Source organism: Mustela lutreola, chromosome 18 (assembly GCF_030435805.1).
Source record: "Mustela lutreola isolate mMusLut2 chromosome 18, mMusLut2.pri, whole genome shotgun sequence".
NCBI lineage: Eukaryota > Metazoa > Chordata > Mammalia > Carnivora > Mustelidae > Mustela > Mustela lutreola.
This window is the reverse complement of record NC_081307.1, coordinates 32,626,451-32,641,485: the sequence shown is the minus strand read 5'-3', so window position 1 is coordinate 32,641,485 and position 15,035 is coordinate 32,626,451. Positions and strand designations below refer to the sequence as shown.

The window sequence follows — 15,035 nt, the reverse complement described above, 5'->3', positions numbered from 1 at the left end:
ATACACATAAAGACACATGAACTCAACACATTTTTTGTTACCGTTCGCAACATACATGCTTTATAGATTTGGGTGATAAACTAGGCAGTCATAGAAATCTGACCAAGGATACTTAATGAATGAAGCCTGTAAGATAACAAGCACAAGTATTCTGGTTTTCTAAATCTTCCCAAAAAGAAATTTGCTTTTTTTTCCTCTTTTTAAAATCTGTATAAATATCCAACAATTTTCTTTTAGGTTGTACTCTGTTAGTGAACTATGAATCTTTCATTAGAGTTCATTTTACGTCAAACCAATGGTAAGTGTGGAAGACAGCCAGTAGAGAAAAAATGATCAAAATATCTAAAATCATAGAATTTAATTTGGTTATTTTTTAAATCAAATAGGGCATTAACTATAAGTCTTAATGAACACAGAAATTAAGACTGTAAAACCATTCTTATAATTCAGATTATAATCACGTGTAAATGTAAGGGTGTTAAATTTTACGTTTCATATAAAAATATATGGATATCATAGATTCTGTGTGATTTAAGAATCCAGAAGCAACAGCATTACCTAGAATCTACCAAAATGTGTTTTAAGGAAACAACAGAGTAGGCATTACCTAGGAACTTGCCAGACATCCAGCCTTAGGTTCTAACCCAGCCCTACTAGATGATATCTGCATTTTAATAAGATCTCCAGGTGATTTGCTTTTACATTAAAGTTTGAGAAGAGCTGTCATAGAAGATGCAGAACACCTCAGTTGCATTGGCGAGAAATAAATGAAGTTTCTAGATGATGTTTTCTAAGTATATTTACAGTTTCTTGCATTTTTAATGAAAATGAACTGTTCCCATTTTTGTGTCAAGATCATATCCCCAAGGAACCATAATACTACTCACCTCATAGTACAAAATAATTTACAAAAGTGTCTAAAGACGATGTGACTCAGCTTGTTCTTATAACCATTTAGCCATATACATGTTAACTAAACTGCCCTTCTCCTTATGAACAGAAAATGACAATCAAGATAAACTGTCACTTCCTCAGAATGAACACCAAAAAGGTTTCTTGAAGATCAGAACAAAAATATATTTTCTAGGTCTTCAAAATCTTTCTTGTAGTAATAACTCACCACACTGTATTCATTGTCTTTTTTTACTACACTGTATTTAATGGCCAAAAAGATTTAATTTAATTCCCTAAAAACTTAATGTACAACCTGAGAGGAATTAAGATCCAGATAAATTCTAGAGACTTGTTATAGATACGACGACTTGAAAATAATGATTTTTAAGGTCAAATTTAAAGTATATATACATCTATATATGTGTGTATATTTATATGAGTTTAGTATTTATTTCATTTATATTAGTTATTTCATCTATATTATGACCTATTAACGAATAATACTGAATTTCACTGATTTGAGGAATAGAATTTCAATTTTTCATTGCCAATTATATCAAACAGTTAATGGATATGGAGCATAAATATAAATATAGCTATAGCAGTCTCTATGATTTTAAAGGCCCTTATCTCATTATCCATTTGCATCATATCTACTTTATTTATAATCACAACTCTATAATTTATGGAAGTGTCTGATTTGCTAGTGTAACAACTACCTAAAAATTTTATCATGCCTTCCTAAACATTTTATGATGTCCTAATTTGCTATCCCTGCTGTATTCAGTAGTTGTCACTTAGCTAAAGATGACATGCTGCTTTATACCTCTGATGAAATTTCAGACTAATCGAGATTTGCCACAGAGAGAAAAACAAAAATAGTCCTTTCTAAATTTAGGTGGCAGCGTAAACCTAGGTTGGTGTTGGCAAAATCACGGCAGACAAGGCTCTCCGTCACAATAATCAGTAAAGTGTGCAGAGAAAGTTGTCTGTGCTATTAAAAACAAAAATGAAAACAAATAAACAAAAATATCTAGTTGCGTCTGTAATGAATGTATTGATGTATTTATCTGGGATCTTCTTTGAAAACTTTGCTTCACAGTCCCTTAAGTGTCTACATTATTAGTTACTTTAGTATTCTTAATTTTATACTCTTGAGCTTATATCTGATAATCAGTAAGATTTAGAAAACAGATAGTTATGTTCAACATTTTAAGAAATAATTATTTGAAGACATTTTTCAGGTAAGGAATATACTTATAGCTAGAGTTTTAAAATATATCTTTGATGGTGCGCTATAAAATTCAATTAGAATTATTGCAATGACTTAGAAATAAAATGTTCAACTACAGTTATGCAATAGACATTACTTCTTTTTTAAAATTTAAGTTAAGTAAGTTTATTATAAACATTTACTTATTCATTTTCAAGCTTACATTCTTATAAAATGGAAAATGTAGAATTTTAAAAATCCAATAGAATTCTGACTGATGAACTAAGCTTCAGCTTACAACCTAAGATCTTGATTTCAATGACCTGGTTTAGTAAGTTAAAGTAGAGCTAAAAGCTAATTATTCTAAAAACTTTGTTAGATGGCAATTGTTAAAAATCACTTATTTTCTCAGTAGAAATGTTTTTTAAAGGTTTTTTATATTTTGGAAGAAATGGCCATTTACTAAATATGTGCTTATATGTTGGAGAGGAAAAACTTACACGTAGAAGAAAGTGAATATGGGTTAAACAATTATTCTTAGGAACTTATGTGAGCTAATCTATACGTTTTGGGGTTTATTTATTTATTTGTATAACCTAAGTGAACACGAGATTATTTGCCTTCTGAAACTCTTGTGTGAATAAGGAACAGTCACAGACACTTGTATAATAGCAGTGTGATTTTACTTCACACCCAGCGTGTACCTACATAGCCTGGAAGTGAGGGTTTTGACAGAGTAAATGGAGTAGCATCTTTCTGAGGACGAGGAAAATCGATGAATCTGTATTCAGCAGGAGCACCCTGCTGGTCTCAGCTGTCCAGTGCTCAGCTATCAGTTTCCCCATTGATACACAGTGGCTACTCCATTTACTCTTTTAAAAAGTGCTCCCTCTAGATAACAATAAAAGAAAGACAACAAGTATCAATATTGTAGGCGTCCCGTGTACAAGCTCTTTGATAAATAGAAGGAAAAAAACAAACAGGAACAACCAAACTTTCCTGGAGTTCAGGAAAGTACCCAACTCTATTTGCTAGATCTATGAAATTTTCCTGAGTACAACTTTAAGTATATTGTTTTCTTTGTTTCTGGTACTTTGAGTTAACATAAAATCTGAGTGCAGTCTTCCACAATTTATTTTTTTTTTCTACGCAGATAGGCATAATACATGATATAACCAAGGCTGTATAATATTAAAATGATTTCTACTTCAGTTTTCATAGAGGAAACAATATCACGTAGAAAATCTTTGGGGATATTTCTAGAGGGAAATAAGAATGTGCATATCAATTTTGATCCAGCTTTACCACAATACTCCTACTTACAGAATAAATATTTATGTAGCCACTATTAGAAGATAACACATAAAAAAGGCATCTCTGACTACTTCTGTATTGCCTCTTGCAATCCCAGGCCAGTCTATCTTCCCATTATTCTGTTGGGACTACTCATCCCAGCTTTATTTGTAATGCCTCTTATCTCCTGCCAAGCATAGCTCTGATTTCTGCGCACCTTCCTATTTGGGCAAGACATTAAAGGTTCTTATCATTTCCATTTCAAAGTGATCTTAGGAAAGTAGAAGAACTTAGAGTTCAGCTCTTAACAGGATGATACCCTTTGAAATAACCATTCCAATATTGTCCTTGAAATAACATCTGTGGATCGCCATCAATGTTTTCTTTTCCCAATTCTGCTTGTGGCTTTTACACCTGCTAAATCATATAAAAAATAACTAAGAGGTTTTCTCTCTCTTTCTCTCTCTCTCTTTAGAATATGTCTTTTAAGCTAATTGAAGAATTGTCTTAATGTGGCCGCAGGCATGCATAAATGTTACATAAAACATACCATCATTATTTGCTAACATAACTGAAAGTAAACAAGGTAGACAAAGTAGCTTTGCAGTCACCTATTGGCTCATTTCACGTTTTATATTCACACACACAGAAATTTCACATTCTGCATTATTTTAGTTTTTAATACCAAATCTACAAATGTGAATTCATGGAGATGCTCCACTAGAATATGTTTTGGTAAATGATTATTTTTTTCAATGCTAAATAGTACTATGTGCCAAAAAAAAATCACTGTATTTTACCTGTTAGAAATTATAGTTTGGTTAATACAGAATGTGCATGAAAACAGCATTAATTTTTAGCAGTGCTATTATTGCTCGATGAAACAGTAAAACTTACATTTTCAAGTGGTGCCTGGGTGGCTCAGTCATTAAGCACTGCCTTCTGCTCAGGTCATGATCCCAGGACCCTGGGATTGAGCCCCGCATCAGCCTTCCTGCTCAGCGGGAAGCCTGCTTCTCCTTTTCCCACTCCCTTTGCTTCTGTTTCCTCTCTTGCTGTGTCTCACTCTGTCAAATAAAGATAAAATCTTTTAAAAAAAAACACACATTTTCAAATGAACAACTTAGCTCTAGATTCTTCCTTCAATTTAGCACAGAATTAATAATATAGCAGGAACTTTGGGAACCAATTCTTTATTCAAGGTATGAATCCTTAAAAAAGAATTTGTTAAGAAATATCTATGTCCATTATTCTTAAACAATAAATTAAAAAATAAAAAACAATATCATTTCGACTAGATAAAGGCAATATTCTTGTCATCAAATGCTCCTTCTCCTTTTCTTACTTAGATATACAATCCCTAGCATGGCACCTACCCACGTGTATAAGAATATTTCCCAGGCTTCCCTGCAGTAGAGGTAAATGGATTCGAAGGAAGGGACTATTATTATTACATAATGAAAGCATCAATATTTAAAGAAGGCAGTGCCGTTAGCCAAGGGGGGGCGGAATGCTGGAGCAGGAGCTAACAGAAACAATAAGCCAAAACAGTAGATATAAGAAAAATTCCCAATTTTTGAAGTAAAATGATCAACGTATAAGAGCATTTCTTTCCAATGTTCAACTAGTAAAGAAACAAAAGCTAAGATATTATTAGCTATAACAACAAACCAAAAGAGGAACTGAAAAACTGGAAAGACTGGGGAAAGTAGCCACAGCAAAGATTCTTTGCCTTTTTTTGCTTTGTAACCTTCAGGTAACATAATGCAAAGTCAAGATTCCACAAGCTAAAAAATAAATCCAATATTAATAAAAATATGAAAACCTTCTTAGATAATTTATTGAAATTTATAACATGTATGTACTTATAAATTTATATATTTATAACATTTATAAACATGTATATGTTATATATTATCTTACACTCCAAAGACTGTGAATATGATTCAGGCTGCAAAAACGAAAAATGAAGGAAATCCTTCACTAGCAGTAAAGAAGACATTATTATGTCATAGTAATAAAAAGAGTGTGGCATCTTCACAAGAACAGACAAACTGACCCATGCGCAAAATGGGAAAATTCAGAGCTGGAGTCAATATCTATTTAATTAGGCACCATGGAAAAAGGGAGAAAAGGTAGTTTAGCAGAATATGGAAAAATTGTCAAACCATATGAAAAAAGTAATAATACTGCTTCCTTCCTAAATCGTTTTAATTTACAAAGAAAAAAAAATAAAATGTAGTAAATGTATGACGAGATAGTCAACATCATTGGTCATGTTATTTCTCCTCTCTCATTTGTGATTTCATTTGGGTCCTTTCTCTCTCTCTCTCTTTTTTTCTTGAGAAGTCTGGCTAGATGTTTACCAATTTCACTGATTTTATTTCAAAGAATGAGCTCCTGGTTTAAGTGATCTGCTGTGGTATTTTTTAGTTTCTCTATCATTTACTTCTGCTCTAATCTTTATTATTTCCTTCTTTCTGCCAACTTTAAGCTTCATATAATATTCTTTTTCTAGCTCCGTTAGGTGTAAGGTTAGGTTATTTATTTGAGATTTTTCTTGCTTCTTAATGCAGGCCAGTATTACTATGTAATACCCTGTTAGGACAACTTGTGCTTCATCACAAAGTTTTAGACCACTGTGTTTTCATTTTCTTTGTAATTTTTAAAAATTTCTTCTTTGATTTCCTGGCTGACCCATTTATTGGTTAGTACTATGTTGTTTACCCTCCATGGATTTGTGGTCTTTCCAAATTTTGTCTTGTGGTTGACTTCTAGTTTCACAGTGCTGGGGTCAGAAGAGGTGCATAGTATGATTTCAGGCTTTTTCTATTCGTTGAGATCTGTTTTGTGTGCTAATGTAATCTATTCTGGAGAATATTCCTTGTGCACTTGAAAAGGTATATTCTGCTGTTTCAGGATGGAATGTTCTGAATATATCTGTTCAGTCCATCCAGTTCAGCATGTCATTCAAGGCCACTGTTTCCTGTATATTTTCTATTTGGATAATCTGTCCCTTGACGTAAATGGGATGTTAAAGTCCGCTGCTATTATTCTATTATTGTCAATTAACTGTTTTATGTTTGTTATTAATATTTTTATTTGGGTGCTCCTATGCTGAGAGCATAAATATTTACAACTGTTATATCTTCTTGTTGGATTCTCCCCTTTATTATTATACAAAGCCCCTCTTTGTCTCTTGTTACAGTCTTTGTTTTAAAGTCGAGTTTTATCTGAAAGAAGTATTGCTACTGCAGCTTTCTTTTGACATGTATATGCATTATAAATGTGCCTCCATCTCCTCACTTTCAATCTGCAAGTGTCTTCAGGTTGAAAATGAGTCTCTTGTAGGCAGCATTTAGATAGGACTTATTTATTTATTTATTCATTCATCCGTTCTGACATGGTATGTTTGTTGATTGGCGTGTTTAGTCCATTTACATTCAAAGTAATTATTGATACATATGTATTTCTTGCCATTTTATTACTTGTTTTATGGTTGTTTCTGGGGATTTTTTTCAGATCCTTTCTTGTCTTTCTCTTTCATGTTTTGCTGACTTTCTTTAGTGATATATTTGAACTTCTTTTTCTTTATTCTTTGTACATTTATTAGTTTTTTTTTTAAATATATGGCTTTAATATATGGTTTAATGGTCATGAAGTCCTTTGGTTTTTGTTTGTTTGGAAAACTCTTTATCTCTCCTTTTATTCTGAATGTTAGCCTTGCTGGATAGAATATTTTTGGCTGCAAAATTTTCCTGTTACCACTTTGAATATATCATGACACTCTCTTCTGGTTTGCCCGTTTCTGTGGGAAGATCTGCTGCTAACCTTATACTTGGTCTTCGTTTGTAAGTTAGGGGCTTTTTTCATCTTACTGCTTTTAGGATTTTTTTCATGTTTTGCAGTTACCTGCAATGTGTCTTGGTGTTGGCCTGCTTTTGTTGATTTTGATGGGCTTTCTCTGGGCCTTCTCAATCTGGATATCTTTTTCCTTCCCCAGTTTAAGAAAGTTTTCAGCTATTATTTCTTCAGATAAATTTTCTGGCCCCTTTTCTCTTTCTTCTTCTTCTGGGACTCCTATAATACGAATGCTTTTATGTTTGATGGAGTCACTGAGTTCCCTAAATTATCCTCATTTTCCATAATTCGTTTTTTCTTTTTTGTTCAGCTTCATTGTTTTCTATTACTTTGTCTACTAGGTCATTAATTCATTCTCCTGCTTCTTCTAGCCTGATCTTATTGTATCAAGCATGTTTCCAATTTCATTTATTACGCTCTTCATCTCTGATTAATTCTTTTTTAAATTTTTTTTTTTTTAATCTCTGTGGCAAGGGCCTTATTGCTGTCTTCTGTTTTTTTCTTCAAACATAGAATGTATACTTAACAATTGTTGCTTTAACTTCTCCAACAGGCATGTGATTTTTATCTTTTTTGTTTAGAACTCTGGCTATGGGTTTATCTTGTTCTTTCACTTCAGATAAATTCCTTTGTTTTTGCATTTTTGCATTTTGTCTAAGTGTCTGCCTTCTTCTCTATGTTAAAAAAACCAGTTTGTCTCTTGCTCCTTGAAAATATTGGCTTATGAAGAAGAGATCATGTAGTCCCAGGGTCTGGCAGTACAGAGAATGTCCCTGGTGTGTGCTGTGTGCACCCCGCTGTTTTGTTCTGGCAGCTCTATCTTTCAGGCCCGTTGTCTGCAGAGGCTTTTCTTGCCTGATATGAGCAGTGTTTGGTCCCTGGCCTGAATGGGGCAAATTTTAACTAGACGTGCTTTGGTTTGCTTGTGCAATAAGACCCCTCACCACCTCCACCAGAACTGAGGCTCTGAAAAACTCTCTGTTCAGAGATGTGGTGTGGGCAGGGCTTCATGCTGGTCTTCTTGCGGGAGGGGCCCTGTATGCTGAGACTGAGGCAAGCGTGTCTGAGAAGGGCAACGAGGGATAAGGACTTGGCAAAAGCAACTTAGGCATGTAGTGCTCGTGTTGTGCTTCTTCCCACAGGTGTCTCTGTGTTTATGTTGAGGGGTAGGGAAGTATATGGCACCCAGCCAGCTCCTTTGTTCTTGGAGAGGTATCTCCATGAATGTTGTCTGTCAAGGACATGCTCTAAGAAGAACTAATAATCTTTCCACTGTGTGCAGCAGGTGCTCTTCAGATTGTTGTTTCCATGCTCTCTGCTTGCAATTTGTTTGCTTTCTTTCTTTCTAGGAACAGTGTGGTACCCTCGGGACTCTATTCCAGCCAAGCCAACTGACCTTTAAAACAACACCCATGATCCATTTCTCCCTTAAACCACTTCTCTGCACTTCCTACTTTCTTTAATGTGTCTTCTTTACTTTCTTTAGTTGTGGAGTTTGTTCTGTCAGTCTTCAGGTTGATTTCTGGGACATTCAGGATGATGTGATAGTTATCTAGTTGTGTTCATGGGATGAGGTGAGCCTAGGGTTCTCCTACACTGCTGCCATCCTCCTGCTTCCCAGGAGATTGTATGATGGTAATCATACCATTCTTTTTAGGTAGAAAGAAAAAAAAAAAAGAGGAAGAAAAGAAGAATCTCATTAATTGGAAACACTAACTAACCTATTAGGCCTGGCTACTAGAAAACTCAGGACAAAAACACCATGACTTTCAGTACCTAAAAAGCAGGAGAAACCTTTCAATCACAACAGATCTTCAAGAAAAGACCAGCCACTGGTGAAAAAACTCCCACTTCAAAAACCTACTGAACAAGGCTATATCACTGCTCCAAGAAGATCACTGAGAAGATTGGTACTTAGCCTTGAGAGAAGTAGAAATGATGAGGCACAAAATAGCTCTAAAAATAAATCTTTAAAATATTAGGTCCCTGAATTAAGTTGAAATACCCCAACTTTTTCTTTATTCAGATATTTTTAGTCTATGACCTGTGTTCATATATTGAATGAGAATAACACACAAGACCCCAGACATTAACCGTGTTCAAATTACCTTTGTAGCTCAGATTGAATACAACTCTCCTGCAGAGCCATTTTATGCTCCTTGGTTTTTTGTTTGTTTGCCTTTTGTTTTTTGTTTTTACGTTGTATGTGTGTTCAATGGTATATCTTATGTGTGACTTATGGTAAATGTATACTGGGGAAAGATATCTTAAGAAGGAAGAAAATTAATTAATCATTACACAAAGAATTTTAGATCTGAAATTGACACGATCTATTACCTGCTCTAACTCCTCAGTTTACAGGTGAAAGAGCACACTGAGCAAAGCGGCCTGGCTTGGTCAAGGTCACACACCTAATAAATGATAAATTCAGATTCCCTCAAGTCTTTTGTCAAACCAGTGTTCTTGCCTCCATAGCAAGAGGTTTCAGTCAATAGTACTAGAGTTCTTCTTCATAGTACTAGAGTTCTTCGAGAAGTGGCTCAAAAGACCAAGCAGGAGGTCCTCCAGCCCCTCCTCCTCATTTTGACTTGGGAAGATTTACTATATACTAGACTTTCAGAAATTACTTTTGGAAAAACATTTTTTTTTTTTGTTAAATGGGAAAAATAAAGATTGTTTTACTTAATATTTTTAATTGTAATTGCACAAAATTAAGAGCATTAGAGTATGCATTTAACTCATATACTACTATTCTTAATAAATGCAACTTTTGTATTATTTCAAAAAATCATTTGAACTTTTAGTATGTAACAGATACAGTGTAAAATCCTGGAGCTACAGTGATAATCAAGATATGGTCTCTGACTTTAATTTCCTTCCTGGAGGGACAGGGAGAAATAGGTAATTGAGGAAGACTTTAAAATTAGTAAGAGATACAGATAGGAAGGCCATTTCACCCAGTTGAAGTGCTCAAAGGATAATATAATACAGAAATATGATGGATAAATGCCATATAGGAAAAAAGTAATTGAGATAAATGGTCCAAGCAGAAGAAAAAAACATGTAAAAGGATCATGAAGCTTAAAAGAGCAGAGCATATTTTGGAACCTAAAATTAATTCTGAATGGTTGTAAGAGAAGCTAGAATCATGAAGTAAATAGTGTGGCATGGAGACAGAAGTATGGGCTTTATCCTGAAGTGATGGGGTTGGAGTCTTAGCTGCATAGACAGTGTAAGCTTGCTGACATACTTTCAACTGTCATGTCCACTTTTTCCTTTTCAATTTGTGTTAGTAATAATACCTACTTAATAAAATGTGACAGTGCTAAAATATATAGCAACTAACATGGGATAATTCACTGAAATAATGAGATGTGGATGTGAATACAGACAACTTTAAATTGGAATCATGGCTTTGCCCCTAAATAACAGCATGACCTCACGTTGAGACACTTGACTGTATGCCTCTTCAATGTCTTTATATGTGGAAGAATAGTACGTTACATAGTTACCTTATGTGAATTAATGAGTTTTTGTATGTTCAAAGTACCCACATAAAATTGTCTACCATATAAAACAGCTCAACATTTTTTAATTTTAAATTTTAGGTATGTATATATATGTAATATATATGTATCTAACGATGTGTCTTCTTATCTATCTATCTATCTTTCTACCTACCTACCTACTTAGAAGTTTGATCTCATATTTTACAAGTCAGGGGAAGTAAAGAAGCATGACTGAGGGGTGCAAGTTAAAATAATATGGTTAAGAAAAACCATGCTGAGATGACACCTGAAGAGATAAGGAACAAATCATGTAGGTGTTTGAAATAGGCAATAAAAATATATGCCTACATATTTCTGTCTATATAGGTAGACAGATACAAAGTTAAATGGAGGTATCCAGCATATTTGAGAAGGGTTAAGGAAACCGCTGTGACTAGGGCGAATGAGGAGAATAACAGCAGGTGTTAAATTCTGAGAGACATGATACAGTACATGGGGAAATGGTGAATGCAATGCTTGTGACTGAAGCCACTGTAAGGAGTTTAAGCTATTATTCCAAGTGAAAAGGAAAGGTATTGGGGGTATTGGAGTTTCATGTTGAAAGAGTAGTGGTCTTAATCATTAGCTGCTTGGTTGGGAACAAATTAAGGTAGGAGGCAGTGGGGAATCATTGCATTAATCTCAGGAAAAGGGAATGGATGCTTGGAATAAGATGATAGCAATGGAAATATGGAAGGATATGGCTGAACCCAGGATATATATTGAGGGTAGAGCTGATAGTACTTTTCTACAAATTGGTTATGGACAAATGAGAAAGAAGATCTTGTAACAGTAAACCAGAAAGTGTGTTAGATGATAAAAGTGACCTCCATAGAAAATTGCAGACATGGTTTGTACAAGCTCTTCATTTAACTTTATGAGGCCATTAGGCTTCCTGTCTTACTGCTTTGGGGATCCCTGCACCATCACCATTTCATTCAGCCTGTTGGATGAAGAAAACCACACGACTTTAATAACTCTTATCCCCTGACATCCAATGACAATCTCCAAACATAGAGCACGAAGCTGAATAACAGCTGTCCACAGGCCAGCAAAAGAAATGTCCACTGAGCTCAGCCTCATTTGCCAAAATATGGAATTTTGAACCAAATGTTTGGATGTATTCTTAACCACAAACTATTAATATGGTTTGTCATACAGTAAAAGATAATTGTTACAATGGATCCATAAATTCTTTGCTGGATTTAGATCAGAATATCACAGTCTCCTATAGATTGTGGTATAAAGTAAAATTGTCTATTATATGTAAACCAAAAATATTTTTTTTTCTTTTACATCTGATCCCCAAAGACCAGAGGTTTCCAGGACATCTTAGTAATTAAAACACCACACACTGGTTAAACTCTTGTGAGTTCTTTATCATAAAGTCAAACTATAAATAATTTTCAATATAGGTTCATACATCTATATATTCTGAGTTTACTACACTCCTACATGGCTGGAAGACTTATCCCTACCTTCTCTCTTCTTTATGTCCAACAACTCCTTCCCAATCTTTACTCTCAGATGATGACTTCTTTCCAATTTCACTGGAGGTGGGGTAGAGTAAGTTCAACAGAAGAAAAAAAACAAACAAAAAATAAAAAAAACTTAACACACACCTTTTTGGATCTTGGTACACCATATTTTTCCTTCCATTATGTTATTATAAACTGATCTAATCCCATTTTTCTATGTGAGACAGTGACTAGTCTACCCATTTCTGCACAGGATTATATCTACTCTCATCTTTCCCATTTCTTCTGCATTGAGTTGCCTTTTTAAAATTAGATATTTCTTGGGGCACCTGGGTTGCTCAATGGGTTAAAGCCTCTGCCTTTGGCTCTGGTCATGATCCCAGGGTTCTGGGATCAAACCCCTATCAGGCTCTCTGTTCAGCAGGGAGCCTGCTTCTTCCTCTCTCTCTGCCTGCCTCTCTGCCTACTTGTGATCTCTGTCTGTCAAATAATAAATAAAAATCTTTAAAAAAATAATTATTATATCTTCCTTTAATTTCCACTTTTTGAGTCACATTCTCAAATTAAAAAGGTAAGCATAACCAATTTTACAATAAGCATGAATAATTTAATTTTCTTCCATGAAGATTAACTCTGATGAATATATAAACAGATCAGATTATTTTAAACATTTACAGACTAATGTGGGCACTTATTCTCCTACATGGATTCAACATCATAATACACAGAATTTTCTAGCATTTTCAGAGTAAATATTTTATTACTCAGGATGGTTTCCTATGGCATTTATTAAAGAAAATAGTAATCATGGTTTTCCTCATTTCTTCATATTTTATGTTATATTTATTAAATTTAAAGACTTTTGTCTTTTGTCCTTGCAAAATGTTTTTCTAATGTATCTAATTAGAACTCAGGGAATTATATTATAAACTTGACAACAGAGGTATAATCGATGCCAGCTGCAAGGTTTTGAACTTTAAAATCTGGAATTTAAGACTTCTGAAATAATAACTCAATTTATTATTGGCATTGCAAAAATGGTGCTGATGTTCTTTCTATGCATTAAATATGTTACTCTCTTAGATAATTCATTAAAAGTTTCATAGAAAATATTTTCATTGAGTGCCTTGCAAATTTGTATTTGTTACCTTTTCTTATAAAAATAACTTTTAAATTAAAGTTCTCCTTTGTTTTTTACTTATTTTTATTAGGTTGTTTAATGTTTTAAAATATGTTAGAAAAATATATTCCAAGATGACCTTCCCTTTATTTGTTGCCAGCATTTTCTGGTGTAGTAGAGAATGATGATGTGATTGCTTGAAGCAATATTCCAGCTGTGCTCAGCAGGCAGGCGAGTCTCCGTCTAGACACACTTATCAAGTTCATGAGCATGTACAGCATTACAGAAATTGGGTGATGTGTCCTGGAGAAGACTATGAATGATCCACAGTTTTGTGATATGATTGGTGCTGGCTTTTTTGGGACAACTCTAAATTAAAACATTTTTAAAATTTCTGTTTGAGTAAAATTCACCTCGCTGATCATATATTTTGACAATTGGTTTAGAAAAAATCTATCTCCTATACTTGAGAATCTCAAGAACGTTGTCCCTTAGGTAATCACATCACAGCCATACTGCAAAAATTAGCATGATTGACTGGTAGTAAAGAGATATGGTATGTTTGCTTCAGGTAAAAATGGAAATTTACATACACCTCATATCCATTTCTGAGAATAGTTAGAAGTCAAATAACCAATTGACACTGAGGTTTGTAAAAGTATGGATATTTCTGAAAACCACGGAAGATGTTTTAAAGAGGTACTATAAAAGAATATGACTGAGAAAAGAGAACAAATGGAATTCAAATTTAAAAAAAAAATCTAGAGAAATTTTAGTGGCAGGGATTTAAAATGGAAAAACTCATCATTTTCCAATGACGGAGGGAAGTGGGGTGGGGGTTGGGTAACTGGGTGGTGGGCATTAAGGAGGGCACTTGAGGCAATGAGCACTGGGTGTTCTCTGCTACTGATGAAACAATAAACTCTACGCGGAAACTAATACTACACTACACGTTAACCAACTTGAATTTAAAAAAAAGTGGTTGAGGATATCAAGTCAAATTTAACAGTAGTAGTGGATGAGAAAAGTGATATATTTCACAGAACTGGGGTTTGCCATGACTATGAGCAGATAAAGCAGAAAAAGAAAATGAGAGAAGTTGGAAAAGAATCTGCGGTTAGAGGATGCAATGTTTGTGCGGGAGCAAACTAAATAGTGAGGAGACGCAGAATGCGCGTGCATTTAAAAGTGATCCAAATGGGATGGAAGTGAAGTGGTTAAACATGATAAAATACTCTTGGAAAAAGGCAAGAGGAAAATGTAGAACAAGTAAATGTTAATAATTTTCCAAAAATGGAAGATATCTTAAAGATAGGGCAGCAGCTATCTCTAATAACCATGGTGACTGAAGCACATGGAAATTGTTGCTTCTAAGTTCCTGATTTGGAGCAACAGGGAAAGGTCTCAATAAAATAGTGAAAAGCATAGTAGCATTGAGGTAAACAATAACAACAGTAGATTTCTATTGATTCAAGGAAGGAAACAGTACTTCATAACCAATTGGGGAAAGGCTGAAGAAAAGATTTCAGTGGATTCTGACAGTGATCAGCTAGCTGTAAAGGACTTACAGCCTTGGGCCTACCCCGGTTCCTCTGTAGAGTGCAAAACATCTTGGATTATCAGGCGCC

The 15,035-nt window shown here is 34.3% G+C and overlaps 1 long non-coding RNA gene across 2 annotated transcripts in view; it reads right to left on the bottom strand.

Annotated features, from left to right (window-relative positions):
- The window catches only part of LOC131820557 (uncharacterized), a 264,174-nt gene that overhangs the window by 135,841 nt on the left and 113,298 nt on the right, over positions 1-15,035 (bottom strand). Inside the window, exons 3-4 of one of the 2 annotated variants that reach the window (XR_009349693.1) lie at positions 12,288-12,359; positions 4,298-4,467 (exon numbers count right to left, since the gene is read on the bottom strand). This is a non-coding gene — a long non-coding RNA (uncharacterized LOC131820557). The remainder of the gene's footprint in view (positions 1-4,297; positions 4,468-12,287; positions 12,360-15,035) is intronic. The other variant, XR_009349692.1, reaches the window with a different exon arrangement.